Source organism: Nanorana parkeri, unplaced genomic scaffold (assembly GCF_000935625.1).
Source record: "Nanorana parkeri isolate BGI_ZX_2015 unplaced genomic scaffold, ASM93562v1 scaffold592, whole genome shotgun sequence".
Taxonomy (NCBI): Eukaryota; Metazoa; Chordata; class Amphibia; order Anura; family Dicroglossidae; genus Nanorana; species Nanorana parkeri.
In genome coordinates, this window is record NW_017306860.1 from 910,284 (window position 1) to 927,102 (window position 16,819).

The following is a 16,819-nucleotide window of genomic DNA, read 5'->3' on the forward strand; positions in this document are numbered from 1 at the left end:
TTGAAACTGAACTCATGATTAGTCATGGACTACACTCTCAGCAAGAGCTTGTTGTCAATCTAAGAATCTGTGTTTATTGATACGGATTGGAGCAGTGGGTCAAAACATTATCCTTCTCTAATCTACATATTGTTTACATGGAATGACAAAAGAGTAAAAAAAAACAAGCTTAGTCATTTGTCTGACTTGATTTATCATTGACTGTTTGGTGCTAGTGTACTTTTTTTTCATGCTAGGCTACAGTTCACCTTCAAATCATCTGCAAAGAACAGTGTACTAGTCAAACAACATTTCACTCTATGAATTTGTACAATGTTTAATATCACCTCAGGTATGAGCACGCATCTCTGTTTAAAGTTCACTGTCACTGTTCACACAAGTCACTGTTATGTATCAGTCGATGTAAAGTAGAATTAAACCCTTTATGTAAAACATGACACACAGCCGCATACATCTACACCTACACTGTCAGATGTCTGCATTCTGTTTGCAGCCTCTCACTTCATTTTAATTTCCTTTCAACATATTACTCTTCTTTGTTTAAATTTTAAGAGTAGTTTTACTGTCTTGCAGAGTCCTCTGGAGCCAATCTTTATGAGCGTGCTCCTGCCCTGGTCTACAGCTTGGCACACTGACCCTCCATGCGACTACCCGCACAGGCAGCTCAGAAGCCTAGGAATCTCCACGCTATACACTGAGCAAATTTCATTGATTTCAGCAGGAACCAGATGAAATTCGCACACCATGTCTGATGCTTTCCGCCCAACATCTTTCGATTGAAAAATCTAAGGAGCTGGGTGGAAAATTGGTGACCAAACAGTGCCTGCATCTAATCAGATGTAGGTAGGTAGTGTTCTGGTATTTTGACAGCCAGTGCGGCGGAATGTCAGCATACAATAGTCCAGTGACGTGCCGTGCCTTCTGTGCTGGGTGAGGCATCCCCCAGCCTGCCATAGCCTTGCACCGACGGAAGCTCCGCCCCATCCCGCCAAAGACCACCCCAGCTCGGTAACAAAGCTGTGTGGGGAGGAGACAGGGAGGAGCCTCCCTGCCCCTCACTGGCGAGGCTTTGAGATCGATGTTCTCACTGGGTTTTTTTTTTTTTTTGTATTGGACAGCTTTGACCAATTGCGCTTTGAGCTTGGACCACTGGAGCTCAAGTCTCAAGCTGTAGAGGCTGTGACAGCTCTTGCCTCACCAAGTTAGGTTACACAAGCAGTGGGGAAGCCCGCTGCTGTGTAACCTAACAACCTGTCAAAATTCGAATGCAGTGCTGCCTGTAATTAACAAACAACACTCTGTCCATTACAGCGGGGAGGATTTCCATACCTAATGGGGAGGCTTTCCCTGCTGTGTAACCTGTAACAAGCCGATGTGAATGCGGAAAAACCTGTCAGCTTCAGACTTGAAGCTGATACCTTTTTTCTTCATAATACTAGATGAGGCCCTGCCTCACCTGCCTCCCCTGACCGCACGTCCCTGCAATAGCCACATCGGGAGATTCAACCAATGACACAGTTTAGGTTGGATGGGAAAATCTGTTTTTTTGTGTTACTTTTGTTAGCCTCAAAGCTGAACGAAAGGAGCAGGGAGGAGAGGAATGCTGCTGAGAGAAGTCTAGCCCTGGCCACAGGCAAAAGGAGCAGCATTCAGCAGAGCCCAGGACCAGTGGAGAGGATCGCCCTAAATTCCGTCCAAAATGATGTCACCACCTTTCTCAGCTTAAAGGCAAAATTATAATTTTTTTGGATAGTGAGCAAAAATCCCGCCAGATTTGTATTGCTGTCTGTGTCTCTGGTGAGGAGTAAAGTCTCTCTGGTCTGATCTGGTGACCATTGTCCCTGGGATTGAGCATAAGGAAAAATCCAAAAATATGAATTGTCACCAGGACAGGAATAGCGAGGAAATCTTTCAACCTTGCTACTTATGGTAACAACTGTCTAAGAAGAGATTTCCTTCATTTAGGAGAGACTTCCTCTCACTTCCTGTTTTTTTTTCTATAGGACAGGATGTGAAGGTAAATCTACCCAATGGGACACATATGGTAAAAAAACATGATAGGGGTTTTAATTATTCCCTACTTTGTCCAAAATGGAAAATAAAAAAATGTTTGGCTTTAAGTAAACTTAAGTATACTTTAAAGGAGAATTATGGGGGTGAGTGAAATACACTCTTCCCCATAATTCAAGCTGACCTGTGACACTGAAGCTGTCACAGGTCGGCTCTATTGATCAGGAAGTCAGCGAACAAATGCCGCTAATCGCTGACTTCCCGATCACCTACCTGCAGAGGGCAGGGACTGTCAGTCACCGCTCGCCGCAGGGATTCCCCCCTCCCTCCTCTCTCCAATCCTTCGGCGCTGACTGGAGGAACGGACGGGGAGGGGGCAAGCACAGCTGGCTCTGACTCTAGATAGGCAGAGCCAGTATATAGCGGGCAATAGTTCACTATATACTGAGTTTTCGGTCACAGGAGGAGGTTAGTATATGTCCTCCCATGACCCTGAAGAGAACTATGGGGGAAAAATGTTACCCGATAGTTCTATTTTAACTTTTATTAATAATGAGTTATAAAGTGCCACAGAATTTAAATTATCAATATCTCACTCAATGTGTTCACTTGATGGGTATTGCTCTTTAATATCTCTGTAAACAGGGTTCTTTACTGTAAGAGCTGTAAAAATGTGGAACTGTCTGGAATTATTTCTAACAGATATAGAAAATAGTTTTTAAAAAAAAGTCAATACTTTTCTGAAATAAAAAAAATAAAGGGTTACGTACATAATATTACAATATTATAATATTATCTAATGTGGATCAGAATTGTATAAAGGAGAACTATGAGGTGAGTGCTTTTCACTCACCTCATAGTTCTAGCCGACCTGTGACAATGAGACTGTCACAGGTCGGCTCAGTAGATCGGGAGGTGAGCGAACAACCTTAACCCCATAGTTCTCCTTTAATCCCATTTCAGTCCCCGTTAAACTACACAGTCAAAATACCTGATCTTATTCCTATTCCCTGCACATAATACTGGTAATATTAAATTCTGCCGAAAAACAATGTCAATAAAAAAAAATTTAACAAATGTAACAATGTGCCTCCTGTTCAATAAGACTTAAAATAAATACAATCAAACTAAAAGTTCATGTTTAAAAGTAAAACCTACTCCCATGTACGTGGAAACAGCTTTCAGTTCCCTTCCTTCCACTGTGATATTTGTATGCTGCACTTGACACCTTGCGATCCCTTCACCCGTATGGGAACACAGTTGCCAAAAAGAAGCAACCTTTACTCCCTTTGACTAAAAATCACATCATCATACTGCTCTGCATGCTGATATGAAATCATCTTACATTTATTAGCTAAACAAACATATTTTTACTTTATTTACAATTTCTTTTTTTCTACTTCCTGGTTCACTTTGGCACAAATGATGTAATCGTGTCCAAGCCTTGCATCCTGGGAAGATTACATCAGCAGTGCATTGCTGGGAAACCTCATCTGTAATCTCATGAGATCTCAGGGAAAGGCATTTTCTCCCCTGAGATGATGCGCATTGTCACATGTGCTGATCACATGTGCCAGAGTTCCAGGAAGTAAAGGGAGCGCTATTAACCTGCCCTTAGTTAAAATGGTCACTGTCAGAAAACTGGGGAAGAAAAAATAAATAAGGTATGCAAAGAATGCAAAGTCTGCAATTTACTAGATGTATGTGTATGTAGATTGTCATTACTAAACATTTCTAAAGGTGTTTGCTGTTATTTCGAAGATCTGGGTAAAGTTCCTCTTTAAAATTATAAAACGTCACTTGCGCTCTTTAAACAAAACATTTCTTAAAACTGTGTTTGTGGATATATGTGGAGGAGAATTGAAAGGTGTTGTTTCCATGTGACTCTACCGTGTCAAAGGCCTTTTCTATATCTAGAGATGCCACCACCCTCGTCCCGCTGTTGAGATGAGACGCATGTAAATTTGTGAATAGGCGACGCAAATTAATATCAGTGGATCTGCGTGGCATAAAGCCAGTTTGGTCTGAGTCTATCAAACTATCCGTCAGCTGAGTAAGTCTTACACTCAGAAGCTTGGTGAGAATTTTAAAGTCACAATTAAGTAGGGCAATAGGCCTATAGGAGGCACAGGAGGTCGGGTCCCGAGGCGGCTTGTGGATCATTATTACATGTGCCCCCGACATGGACGGCGGCAGACAACCTGTCGCTAAACACGAGGTATACATTTCACATAGTCTAGGGCCCACTAATTCCGCGTGCGCTTTGTAGAATTCAATAGGAATGCCGTCTGGGCCTGGTGTCTTTCCATTGGGGAAGGAGCTAATGGCGGCTAGTACCTCAGGTTCAGTTATGGGTCTTACCAGGAAATCACGTTGGCTGTTGGACAGCCATCCCAGGGCTACCGAGTCTAGCAGGGGTCGCAAGCCCGGAGGTTGGGCGTCCGTCGGAAGTGAGGAGGAGTAGAGGGTGGCGTAGTAGCTCCGGAATACCTCAAGGATGTCTGCTGGGGAGGTGACAGAGGCGTCCAGGCCAGAGCGCAGTTCAGCAACCACCGTCTGGGGCCGGGACGCCTGTGACAGCATAGCCAGCAGCCTCCCATTTTTATCCCCATTTTCAAAGTAGTTTTGTTTATGGCTACGCACGTCAGTCCTTGTTAGGTCGGCCATATGCAAACGGAGCGTGCGCCTCGCTGACATCAAGGCGTCAAAATTATCAGGAGTGGGCGAGGACTCATAGCGAGAGAGACACCCTGCCTCCTCCGCCTGGAGTTCCACCATACGAGCTGAATCCTGGGTTTTAATTGCTTTCTGCAATGACATGAAGTCACCCCTGACATAAGCCTTAAATGCATCCCATACCATAGCAGGTCCAGCAGTGGAGGCATTCAGGTTCCAGTATTGCTCAACTGATGGCAGAATAGTCTCCAAAGCCAGAGGGTGGGATATCCAGTGGGGGGCCAGTCGCCAAAGGGCCCGGTCTCTGCTCTGGCCAGAGCGGAGAGTGAGCCACATGGGTGAGTGATCTGAAATACCCCCTGGCAGGTATCCGACCTCTCCAATGTCAGGCTGGAGGGCGCCCCCGGGAAATGCTAGATCCATGCGGGATGCAGTTTTGTAAGAGGCGGAGAAACAAGAGTAAGCCCAGCAGAGGGGTAGAGCAACACCCGGCCTCAGGTAAGTTGCAAAAACTCAGCGCCAGGATAGTGTCAGGATATTGTATGGAGCGGAGCTTCCCGTGCACACGTCTTCTCCGGCTCACATGGTGAACGCCCCCCCTGTCATCACTTTGTTAATTAGACTTAGAAACTGAAACAGAAACTGGTGTGGGTAGCGCACATAGAATCTGCTTTAATGTGGCGCTTGCCACTCATGCCAGAAGCTTTGTTAATTCCTCCCATTTTTTTTACTATTTCTGTATATCAGCAGTCACAAGATTTAGAGTGTATCTCTAGGCAAAAGCCTTTGATTAGTTTTGGATAGAGTGAGGAAGCGTTAGTCCTTCTGTTTGTATTGCTGTCTGTGCCCCCATTGGCTAGATTAACCCCTTTGTTTTCACTAGCAACCAATGTCACCAAGAAAGAAAGTGCTGGATAGGCATGAGGTTCAGGTTTGCTACTGCCATGGGTTCAAGGTGAATCATGTGGGTTCAAGATATGTTTTTTTAAACCATAATGCACTGCATGGCCTTTGAACTATGGCCAGCAGGCCTAGATTCCTAGAAGGACCAATAAGCCAGCTTTTGGATAAGCCAGCCCCCTCACTATAAAAGGGGGCATGGAGCAGCCATAGTGTCAGCATATTGGAAGTTGTCTAAAGAAAGCATAGAGAAAACTGACAGATTAGGGAGAGATTAGGGTCAGTTAGGAAACTGTACTTTCATTCTGATTGCTAGCTGCTTGGGCAATCAACCCCTTTGATGTATTTTTTGTTCTTATTATAATAATTTTTTTTTGTCTTTTTATTGATGTGCTTGATTTGAAGTTTTGTTATACAGTTGGTATTTAGTAGGGATACACCGATATCGGTATTTCGGTATCTAGTAGAAAGTACCGATATTATATTTTCGGTACTTGCCGATAACGAATACCAATACCGGAAGTCCCATTCAGGAAGCCATGAGGCATGTAATGATTCGCCACCTGGCTTCCTGATTAGCCGGGAAGCCAGGCAGCGTGTAAAGACTCGCCACCCGAGTCATTACACGGCGCCTGGCTTCCTGATTGGCCAGCTTCCGACCAATCAGGAAGCCGGGCAGCAATTCATTACACGCTGCCCGGCTTCCTGATTGGCCGGGAAGCTGTCTCCATGCTCTCTCGTCACAAGTGACGAGAGAGCATGAAGCCGGGCAGCGTGTAATGACGCCCTGCCTGGCTTCCTGATACCGAAAGTATCGGGCTAGGCATCGGAACAAATACCCGGCTTCGGCATCGATACCGATGCTAGTATCGGTATTGGTGCAGCCCTAGTTTTAACTCTATTCTATCCAAAACTTAAAAAAAAGGTTTTGGATATACATACATTTTTTCACACATAATGATGTTAGATTTTTTTTTTTTTTAATCCACTCTACTCACTCATATATTTTCTTCCAAGTGGCACTTATGTGACCTCAACAGTCCTCCCCCTTAAAAACTGAATGTGTAAGTAGGAGTTTGGTTTTAGCTTAGCACACAGAGCCGGCACGCCAAGATGAAGTAACTCCTGTGCACATGCGTGGAAGTTACATCATGGGGCCGAGGCAATCAAGTGGGCAAAGACTCAAAGCGCGGAAGAGCACCGAGCTAAAGATGAAAGTGCTAAAGATGGAGGAGCATGGTTGGGGTGTCCCTACACTTTTCGCCGTCTGTGCCAGGGGGGTGAGCTGGTGCTGCACGTTCCCTCGTGGGGGAGGGATGAGGGGTGTGCACTGTGGTGCACGTAACTGGTGTAGGAAGGTGTTGGGGAAGGATTAGAACAACCCCTGTCAAGTTTTGCTGCTTCAACAGCAACACAGAACTTTCCAACATTCAACTTCAAGTTGAATAGGGGAGGCTAGAACCTCGGTCAGACTGGTTTTTCTTTCTATGCTCCTGTTGCAGATTTTGCCTCACCTCCTATTTACTAAAATGCTGTCATCAGGAGGGGAAGTGAGGATAAATCTCACAATAAAACCAGCCCCAGGTATCTATAAAAACCCAGCAGTAGTTCTAATCCTTCCCCACTCTATGCAGAACTAGATTTCTGGCTTTAGACGAGAGTGTCATATTTTTTTTTCTGTACAAACACAATTATTAATTAATGATATGTGGCATATGTCCCAGACACCAATGATGCAATTAGAGTGTGCCGGGGGCAAAAACACTAAATCAGGACAGTTGGCTGCAATTAGATTGTACAGGCCCTGCCAGTGAAACAGATTAAAGGCACACTACACAGTCAAAACCTGAAAATGTAGCACTGATGGGAAACTATAGTGTGTTCTCAGAAAATGCACATGTAGAGATGCTACGGTAATATTTATCTAAGAGTAATTTTTGATTTGACATCCATATTTTGATTATTGTATGTCATGTACAGATCTGTAAGTGCTCCCTCTAGTGGTCATCTGTATATCAACACATGTGACTATTATTTTAAACTGCTGAGTTTGTGTATTCTTTAGTATTATTTTTTTATCATTATTGTTATTATTATTGTTGTTGGTATTATTATATTATTATTACACAGGATTTATATAGCGCCAACTGTTTGTGCAGCACTTTACAATATAAGAAACACATTGCAATACAATTCAAGAGAAGCTGGTTAGGAGGGCCCTGCCCATGAGAGCTTATATTCTAATATCTATATAGTCCCCAAATATTATACAGTGCTTAATGGAACCATTCATATCAGTTACTGTCCCCCAAAGGGGCTTGATAATCTAATGTACATGCAAAGCATCTGTTGGGGGGTCATATTTGAATGGTAGACAGTTACCTTACTAGTATACTTATGGATTGTGGAAACAAACTGGAGCACCCACACCCTAAGCATTGGACAAAAGCTTACAGATGTTCCAACCTTTCCCACACTCTATTCATAAGTAAAAGAAGCGATCTGGCTGGAGATTACACTTAAAAGTTCAACAATAAAAAGGGCCTGGACTAAACAATAGCAGACTTGCTATGTTATAGGTAACAACCCCATACCTCCCAACTTTGAAGCTCGAAATAGGGACAACTTGGGATGGAAAAAAATTGACTTGGCTACATTGTCCAAGGTTGAGTCGAGTCTGAGACTACATACTGTATACCTTTAGTTCTCTGCAGTCCTTGAAGCCACAATTTTCTCCATAACTGCTGCGCCATGAGTGAGTCTCATTTACAAAAACCTAAAGGATAAAAACACAAATATAAACAGAAAGCTAACATTTTGTTTGAGCCTACCTTAAAAAAGAACCTCATTAGCTGCAAACTACACAGCAATGAGCAACTGTAATACAGAACATAGAGTGCAGGGGTCAGGTCTATGTAACATACTGCAGAGTACATAGAATGTAGCAGTCAGGACAATGCAATGTACCACATAGTGGACATAGTGCAGGAGTAAGGAATATGTATCTCAGGGACCCTTACATTCCTGGTCAGTGGAACAATAAATTGCTTAGTGTCATTTGTGGGTCTGTAGTCTGTGTTTATTTAAATACCTTCAGAAGAGGGATCGAATAGACCCTGAATGTGTTATCACTGGACACCAGTCTATGCGTATGCCTCCAATAATCCATGTATAATGTTCTCACCTAGTCGTCTCTGAGATAAATGTGTGTATTTCAATCCTTGAAATTTCTATAAAGAGTAATAAGCCAAGCTATACTGTATGTGAGGACACCACAGGAGAGCCCAAACGCCAGATAGGCATAGGACAAAAGCAAAATTTCCCAGCACACTCATCAGCCAGCCTGCAAAAAAAAACAAAAACAAATTACACTGTCTAATTATTAGGGTTAAAAACAGAGGTTTTAGTTGCACAACCTTTCCAAAATATGTAGAAGCCGCACTGCCTTGCGAAGGCCCCTCTATGTAGTGTGGTCCTAATTCTAATCTATTAGAACTTCCATTTTGGAGCATATATAGCAAAGGATGAATTGGGGGCAAGTTTGCCAGGAGGTAGTCCAACCTACTTAAAGGGAAACACCAGAAGCCTAGCACAACTTTTGCAAAGGTTTTGCAACTAAAACCTTTATTTTTAATCCTAATAGTTAGACAGTGTAATTTGTTTTTCTGCAGGCTGGATGGTGAATGTGCTGGGAAATGTTTGCTTTTGTACTGTGTAAAGCCCTTCCATGTGCAGCTAGTTATGAACTGATGAGTGTGTTTGCCATTTGTTTTACTTGTTAGATAGGCATAGGAGGGATAAGTGAGAGCTGACTGCAGGGGCAGTGGGGATCAGGTAAGTAAAAGCCCATCACACTGGTCCCACTAGACATAAACAAGCAGTTAATGCTTGCAGTGCCTGGGTAGCCTCACTGCAAGGGTTGTCCTAGGTATAGGCTTTAAACTTTTGCTGCTAGCATCTTTTTATTGTGCCAAAAGTGCAGAAAATATTGGCTATACCCAGGCTAACTAAAGTGTCGTGCTTGTATCGGCAGCTTTATTAACATGCCTCATGTGGTTATGTATCTATTAAATCAGCCGTTCCATTTCATACTTCTGTACATATTCCAACTGATGCAGCAAGGTATTTGATAGTATAGGAGTAATGTACATAAACTGATAGTTGCTGCATCTCATGAAAACATGTCTATAACAAGTCTGTTAGGCAGCGATGAATCTTCCTCCTGATTAAACACATTTGTCTGCTATCAGCTGCTATTCAGCGACTAAGAATTTGTCCGTCTCTTCCTTGGTTTGTGCGCACATGGCATTAGGCAGTGGTAAACCACACTGTCCAGATGGCGGGAGTGGAGGAATTATTTATTCTAGGTTCACTGTATACTTAACAAGGAGACAGTGGTGATTCACACTAAAGAGAGTCAGCAGAATGAGGACACTCGTGTTCAGACCCTTGGGTCTCAAAGCGCTTCTCATAGGGTAAAACTCCTTCCTCACACTACTTGAAGCTGTGATCTTCCTTCCTTCAGATGAGACCAATCCTGATCTTAATGTTTTTCTCCTCTACCGACAGCCCAACTTCATCTCAAAAAGATCTCTCAAAGACAGAAGTGGAAATCATAGCGCACCCCGTATGCATAAAATTATTTTATTAAAAAAATACACTCACATAAAAACGAATACAATTGCGTATCAGAATTGCATTCCTGCATGTCAGATCTGTCCTCCTCTTTCTCTCCAGGTGTTCTGACGTCACTGACTCAGCTTCTACGTGTTACGTCTAATTGACTTCATCAGGAGCTTACTATGAGAAGTGCTTTGAAACCCAAGGGTCTGAACACGGAGGTGAGAGGCTTATTTATCAGAGCACTGGTGTTTTTTATGAGCACTTTAGCAAAAAATACACAAGAAATTACAAGAGTGGGCAGAGTGACGCACAAAGAAAGACTAAGGCCTGGTTCACACCTGAACGTTTTGTAGCGCGTTCAACGCTTGGCGAACGCTCTACAAAACGCTCAAATATCTAAATCCCATTGTATTCAATGGGTCTGGTTCACACCTTGCCGTATTTCCGCCCGTCCGAACGCGATACAAAACGGCCTACGCCCAAAGAAGTACATGTACTTCTTTGGGGCGTTTTGGTCTCGCGTTTCCATTGGGATACAGCCAAGTAGCCCTCGGAAACGGACGTTTGTCGCACGTTTTTTAACCGTGAATCGCGACAAACACGCATATTCAATACGCCTAGGTGTGTTTCCCAGCCTAAGACAACACTTTTTTTTTTGAGAGAGAGAGCTGCCTGGATGTAATGAATCCACAAACACTTTGTTTCAATTATGTGTTTTACACTCTGACACAGGACGTTTGCTACTTTATCAGTCATTTGGAGTTTTTTTTAGATTATCACCTTGTGATTTACACAAACAGTTGACTAGAAGATTTAATTTGGAAAATATTTGAAAAATATATATACATATTTCTTTATTTTCTCTCATTATAGTATTGTTCACTATAATATTTGGTTTTTGCACGTATTATTTGTTTACTTGTTGGGTGATAGCGGCACTTCACATATTTGGATGATATTAATGCAGGCTCGTGCAGCCAATTTAAGTGAGAAGCTGTAAGGAGAAACACCCAGTTTTCTTAGATTAATCAAGCGCAGAAGTCCCTGTAGATAAGAATGAGGACACTGCTGGACACACAGATGCGTAAACATGAGGATGCTCTGCTATAGCAACTTAAAGCGAACTAGTTTTTTGACCATTCAAAGTGTGGGTTTGAGTGACAGAATTTTGAGTGGCAGGAGTGAAGAGACGTACCTGGTATGGGGGGAAATGGGGCTTATTCTTATGATGTAATTGACTCATAGGCATCTAGAGCTGTGTCTTTGCGGCAGTGAAAGAATTCTCAGCCATGTGCAAGCTCCAAGGGTTAACTCTTGATCCTGGCCAGAAGATATGTTTGTGAAGATTCTCATTCATCCAGGTCATGGTATATCTGTAAAAAAATAAGTCAAGGCAACTGGACTTGCCGTATTTTTCTTGAAGAGATTTCACTGGTCATCCAACCAGCTTTCTCAATTCATAATGACTTGTACAAAAAATAATCTGGGAATAAATATGGTGAATGTTGCTCCAATCCACATAATCTGTAAGTCGCAACCAGGTGTTGATTTCATTTGCATAATTGGAGCTAGGAGGTGTTAACAACCTGCTAAGAGAGAGATATTAAAATAGCATTGTATGTAGCAGACAATAGATGTGTACTTGAAATAGGTGGTACTCAGGCAAAGGTCCAATAAGGCACACACTTGATCTGGGTTAAGTTCTGTTCTGCTGCCTAGTGTGTGGTCTAGTAGCAATCATTTTCTCACTGTTCCAATTGCCTCTGATGTGGGTATGCAGGTGAAGAGGGATGTGACATCATAGGACACCATTGTTTCTTCTGTGCCCAATATTAGGTTCTTGATTTTGGTTGTGAAATCCTGAGAGTTCTGTATGTGGTGTTGTGTATTTCCAACCAAAGGGGCATGGGCTCTGGCTAAGTATTTTGCCACATTATAAATCACAGAGTTTATGCTGCTGACAATTGGCCTGAGAGAGGTCCCATCCTTATGTATCCTCGGAAGTCTATATATACACAGAGGGGCTTCACCAGGGTAGAGGCGATGATACATAGCCCGATCAATGGCTTTGTCCTTTTCCAGCTGTTTTAGAAGATCTATAGCTTTCTTCTTGTAATCACTGGTTGAGTCCCTTCTTAGGGCTTCATTTGTGTTGTTATCATTCAGAAGGGTAGTCACCTTATCATAGTAGTCAGATGTATTAAGTACAACTGTGCATCTTCCTTTATCAGCAGGCAGGATGTTGATACTCTTGTCTTTCTTCAAGGATGTAACCGCCCTCCTTTCTTCTGTAGTCAGGTTTGACGTGGGTGGTTTGGCACTGGCCAGGGCTGCAGACACTTTTTGGCGAAGTTGTTCAGCCTCACGGGGGCCCTTAAAACTTGCGGGTATCCAGACTAGGCTTTTAGCAAAACAGAAAGAAGAGGAAGGAATGCCAAGAGTACCAGTGAGGGTGAAAAGCTGACAAATGGAAGAATTTCGTCATCCCATATGTAGCGGGGGTATCTGAGAAACTCAGAAGGGCTTTTAAAAAACATCACATCCCTGTCTGCTTTAAACCCAGCAATACACTGAGGCAACAACTGGTTCACCCAAAAGACCCAATGCCAAAACACAAGATGAACAACATTGTGTATGCAGTCCAGTGCAGTGAGGAGTGCTCAGAATTGTATGTCGGTGAAAAAAAACAGCAGCTAGGTCACTCCTTTAAAGACAGTCAAGTACGCATCCTAGACAGGGAGGAGGACTGGTTTGAAAGAGGTGTGAAAGAGGCCATTTATGTAAAAATGGAGAAGCCAAGCTTGAATAGAGGTGGGGGGTGAGACATCTATTGTCTGCCACATACAATGGTGTTTTAATACCTCTCTCTGGGCAGGTTATTAACACCTCCTAGCTCCAATTATGCAAATGCTATCAACACCTGGTTGCGACTAACAGATTATGTGGATTGGAGCAACATTCACCATATTTATTCCCAGCTAATTTTTTGTACAAGTCATTATGAATTGAGAAAGCTGGTTGGATGACCAGTGAAACGTCTTCAAGAGAAATACGGCAAGTCCTGTTGCCTTGACTTCTTTTTTACAGATATGGCCGGAAGATACTTAAAATGAAAATGTAGTCTGTGCAGCGCAAGACAAATAACATAAATTCCAAAAGCTGCTTGCCCCTCCCCTGCTCCAACCACAACTCTAGAGCTAACCCAAAAATCCTATGCAAATACTGACTTTATAAAAGAGAATTTGGGGAGGGCTAGGCATACCTCCATCTCCAAGCTGCAATGTCATATTGCTCAGACTTAGTGATACACTGCTAAGGCACCTAAAACTGTACTGTTAGGGGTCAGGGGGCAGCAAAATGTCACATCTACAACCCCCTCTTTTCCTGATCAATCACAAAGTGGAGCCTAGGGCCATTTGATTTAGTATTGACCAGGAGGAGATAGGGACAGAGATTTGACCTCAGCGCTACACCGGGAGCGGGCAAAGAAGTTCAGTAAGCAGACATCCTAACTCTCCCGGACGTTCCAAGAGTCTCCCACTATAAGACAGCGGCTCCCTGATGCCCGCAAGATAAATATTTTATCCTGGAAAGGTTTACTCTGCTCTATCTAGCAGAGTAAACCTTTCCAGGATACCTGGTGGTTCTATTCCCCCTGCTATCTGTATTTTTTTACAGCGGCCACTACTGATAGCATGGGAATGAATAGCTTGCTGCTATTGGCTACTGCAATTTGCAATAGCCAATAGCAGGCTGGCTATTGCACCCGTCCACTGCTGCTGTCAATCAGCTGAAGTGGACCTTCATTTCTCCTTCATGGAGCATGATAGGAAAGGTTGTCCATGCTTTCAAACCTCTTTCTTGAATATCTCAGATTGTGAAAATTGTACTACTTAAGTTAAATCAGGGATGTCCAAACTGTGGCCCTCCAGCTGTGGTGGAACTACAAATCCCATGAGGCTTTGCAAGATTCTCACATCCATAGACATGATTCCCGGAGAGAGATGCTTCATGGGATTCGTAATTCCACCACAGCTGGAGGGCCGCAGTTTGGACATCCCTGACTTAAATTGTCCCTTTAACTAATAATTGGGTTGCAATTTAAAGAACTCCAGGGGAAATTATTATTAACCCATGCAGTGCGGGGGATTGCTTGTTTTGGGCAATGGAGGAAAAGAACAAAGTTATACTCACATGATCCTCAGAGCTCTTAGACCGGTCCCTGGAGCCTCTCTCGCCCTCAGTTGCAGAGGTCTAAGGTCACTGAGTCATCATCTTCTATACACATATAGCATATAGTGCATTGGATGTAAGGATGCAGATGGACGTACTATCGCTGCAGCTGAGGAGGAGACAGGCTGGAGGCAGCGCTGTCACAGCCGTCTGGCTCCATGGACCGGAGTATAGCTTTCTTATTTTCCTCCCTAGCCAAAAATGAGAACTTAACCTTTGCAGTGCGGGGGTAGCCCCATTGCAAGGGTTAATAAAAAAATGTCTGCTTTAAGGAGAAATAACAATAATTTACGTTGGGAAGTCTGATTCAGACTCAATGCAATCAATATGTTTATATGCCATTGACAGTCTATGGTGTATTAGAATCCCAGACAGCTGTGGTTCACCTCCATACATCCAATGTCCTCCAAAGACAAAATGGAAACAGCAGTGTGGTGTTGGCACCATTTTTAGGATAGAGAAACGTTGACTAATTTGTTTTTCTGCTCATAAATACAGCGAAATTCAGTTTCCCATGAAGTTCATGTGTTTACACAGCGGATACATTTTAATGACAAGAGGAAAACAGTGACTCAATGCAAAAGGGTTACGGATAATCTTGTCCATCAGTTCACGGCTGAAAGTTGCCATCTAATGCAGCAGAAGAGATGAGCAAAGAAAACGTTAGAATGAATTAAAGTGGATCGGTCATAAAATGTATGGCTCCCTGAATTAGTAGGGCACGTGCCAGCACAACCAAATCACATTATTATTATTATTATTTTGAGGGAAACAATGCCATATTCAAAACATGAATAAAAAATGTACTGTTTTTGGAATTTTTTTATTAGACAGACACACTCCTGTAGACTGGACCACACGTATTTTGATGCACTTATCGAACAGATGTAACAAAACACTTTCAATGGTATATTTACCAGACCATAAAAGAGCAACTTAAGAGAAGGTTTTTGTTAGGGCTTGCATATATTTTTTTTACTGAAGTCTTTTATTCAAGGCAAATCATGGTCTTACAGGACAGATCCCATGTAACAGGGCCGCCAGAGTAAGGAAAAAAACCAAACAGACAGCATGGGAATGAATCGCTAGGTTGTTATTGTTTTTATTTTTTAAATCTGCAATAGCCAATAGCAGGCTACTACCTAGCTATTCATTTCCATGCAGTCTGTTGTTGTTTTTTTTATTATTCTGACGGCAGGAGCGCACTGCTATCTGATATCATTTCAGGGAGGTGCCCTCTCCCCCATTCCCCCCCACGGATGATGGGGGGGATGAGGGAGAGGGCACCTCCCTGAAATGAGTTTTTCTAGGTTGGAATGTCTGTTTATCACTCTTGTAAATACTAGTACTAACTAACTATTTTGTAATGCTAGGCCTGTTAACATATCTTCCAAAGCAACAGGTTCTCTTTAATGGCCCCTCGCCAAATATTTACTATTCTCTCTCTCCCCTGCTGTTTGTTTTGCCCTTTACCGGTGAAAATAAAAAAAGCCCTGTATAAGCTCATGGTTGCTCTGGCCCAGTGGCGTCACAAGGGGGGTGCGGCCCGCGGCTCGGGTGACACCATTGGAAGGGAGACACCAAAATGACTAAGTCACCCCCTCTAAAATGTCAGGCACTCGGTCATGGACTGAGAGCCCGGCAGTGTCTGGAGAGAGGAGATGGCCAAGATGGCCGCCGGCAGGCGCCAATTAGATGACCGTGCATGCGCGATGACGTCACTGCGGGGTGTCACCCGATTTCCGCTCCTCGTGTCACCCGGCCTCGGAACACCCCTGCTCTGGCCAGAGCTTAGACAGGACTAAGGACTCTCTGTTCATCCCACATGCCTTCAGTAGGGCCCGGCAATTGCTCACTCCGGCACCCTGCTTTGTATCATGGGAAGAAGGGGAGTGAGTCTCATGCTTCCTCATACCTGGAAGTACAGGGTATTTCCCTCCTCTCCAGCGGGTGAAGTGAGACCTATTATCCTGCAGTAGACCTCTTTTATAAGTGGACATGTGTCCTTTTACATAAGATTACCCCTGCTCCGTCACAATCAGGGCCGCCACAATGGAATTCTGTTCTGTTTGGTTTTGCGGGCCTGGCTGTAGTCTGTGGTAATCAGATGTAAACAGGCACTAGTCCATTTACATCTGGCTGCCCATAGACTAACATTGGGCTTCCGATCAGATCCGCCTGAAAACTGACAAGTGGACCTGATCGGACCACCCGTCTGAAAGGGGCCCTAAGGTGACATCTTTGCTCCTCCATACATACAGTGAGCGTTGTCACTCTGGGACAGGAAGTGATTTCCTGGGTGAAAAAAAACTCTTAAAACAAAGGTAAACTAATGCAGCCACCACATTTAAAGACTGGTAAGCTTCTATACATTACA